The sequence below is a fragment of the Sceloporus undulatus genome, chromosome 1, assembly GCF_019175285.1.
Source record: "Sceloporus undulatus isolate JIND9_A2432 ecotype Alabama chromosome 1, SceUnd_v1.1, whole genome shotgun sequence".
Lineage (NCBI taxonomy): Eukaryota > Metazoa > Chordata > Lepidosauria > Squamata > Phrynosomatidae > Sceloporus > Sceloporus undulatus.
The window spans coordinates 150398808-150400973 of NC_056522.1; positions in this window are offsets into that span (position 1 = coordinate 150398808).

The window sequence follows — 2166 nt, forward strand, 5'->3', positions numbered from 1 at the left end:
TAATAATAATAATAATAATAATAATAATAATAATAATAATAATAATAATACAAAAATATTTTTCCCCATTTAAAACCTACTTGAAAAAAAGATACTACATCTTCTTTTTCAATCCTTCTATTTGGATAGGAACAGAAAATTAACAGGATGCTGTTTGGATGGCGTGAGCCTGGCTCTGTCTCCTATGTGCAGTCCTCTCTTCATGCTTTCTGATCCTTCCCTGACTTTTTGGATCATAGATCAAAACGCTAACTGCTGTGTGATCCAGAACTAAAAGCAAAAGTTGGAAAATACATTTGTTTGGACCAGCCAAAGGGGCACAAAACTTCACAAGCTTTCTGCTTCTTTGTAAGGATGGAATGGTACAAAAATTAGGGGGTGGTGCAGTGTTTTGAGCTTGGAGACCAGGGTTTAGTTCCCCACTCAGCTATGGAAACCTACTGAGTGACCTTAGGTGAGTTGCACTCTCTCAGCCCCAGAAAACACCTGAAGGTCACCATAAGTTTGAAACAATTTGGTGACATATTAACAAGACCACACTCACAAATTTGACCAGAAGTTATGGTCAATAGATACACAGGCAGATTGACTTCCAAGATGAAGGTTGTACAGATAAGAAAAATAAAGTGTGAAAACATCCATTTGGACCGTTTATTTCCCTTGGATATATAGTCAATGTCTGGTCATCATCCCTAGAGACCGAAGCTCTGAGATCTATTCATTGACTTGGGCTGCACTCACACTGCCAAAATAAAGTAGTTTGACAGTGCGTTAACTTCCATGGGTCAAGACTATGGAATTCTGGGTTTTGTACTTTTGTGAGATATTTCACTTTCTCTGTCAGAGAGAGCTCTGGTGCCACAAGAATCTACAAATCCCAGAATTCCATACTATTGACCCATGGCAGTTAAAGTGAGGGATCATTTCTGCATTATTTCTTTGGGCCACAGCAGCAGTAATTTGCCATAACCACCAAACCAGGCAAATGACATTGACTGCAACCTACAGCTGCCTGGAAATTATGATCTGAACTAGATTTCCTGTTTTGGTTTGGAGGTAAATTATGAATTGCATTGGCCACTTTTTGCCCACTTCAGATGTTACAGCAAACTACTGTCATTATGAAGTAGGAAACAAGGTCAGGAAATGAGTGTGTACAGTAAGAGGAGAATGTGTGAGCCTGAGCCATTATCCATTGTGCAGTTGTGATGTCTGAAGTGGCTCAGGAATTATGTACTTCTCTTCTGGTGCACCAATCAAGACAGCAGATGTGAGTAGCAGATCTTTCAGTAACAGAATTTCCTTAGAAGATGTGGGTTTATGGTAGAGATATTTGTTCATTGTTTATTTGCTGGGCCTTCAGTGCCACCAATCTAGCCAAGCTTCAGTTTATTTTAGGTCTAGGTTAGATCCATTAGGCTTGCATCCCCACATTTCTGCTTTTTCTCATAGAATTTCTTAATTTTATTTTCATATATTGATTTAATTTATATCCTGCCTTTACCCCAGCATGGGACCTGCAAATGTGGTTTTACTTGGAGATTTAGAATTGCTGTCTTATGCCAGTTTGCACCAAAGATACATATGGTTTCATCACAAGAAGCAAAACTAATCTCCATAGTTAAAGGATGCCATTCTGCAAATAAGCATTTGGCAAGGGAAGAACTGAAGAAAAGGAACAGAGAGCACCCTTCAACAAAACTGCTACACCACCTTCCATCAGCATTTTCCGCAAAGGTGGGATTAGAGAAAGGCTACACGGCAGAAAACAACCAGTTCCCAATTCTTTCCCACCATTTCAGGGATGTGAATTGCTAAACTGTAATATTGTGCACACTTTCTTCATAGCAAACCCCATGGAACACAGAATTACCTTTGAGTGATGATGAGTAGGATTTACTGTTAATGGCCTTCTCTAGGAGCAATTCTAAAGAAGCTTTCTACTAAGCCTCTAGGGTGGGAATCATGCAATATTCCAGATGTTGTCAAATTGCTGCTTTCATCAGCTTTAACCAGTCCAGCCAATGATAAGGGATGATGGGAATTACAGTCCAACAGCATTGGGAGAGGTACATGATTCCCACTTCTGTAATAGGCAATAAATGCACAAGCCTTTGCTCCCTTGTCTTCTCTAATTCTAGTCATGTTTCATTAAAAACCTCTGAG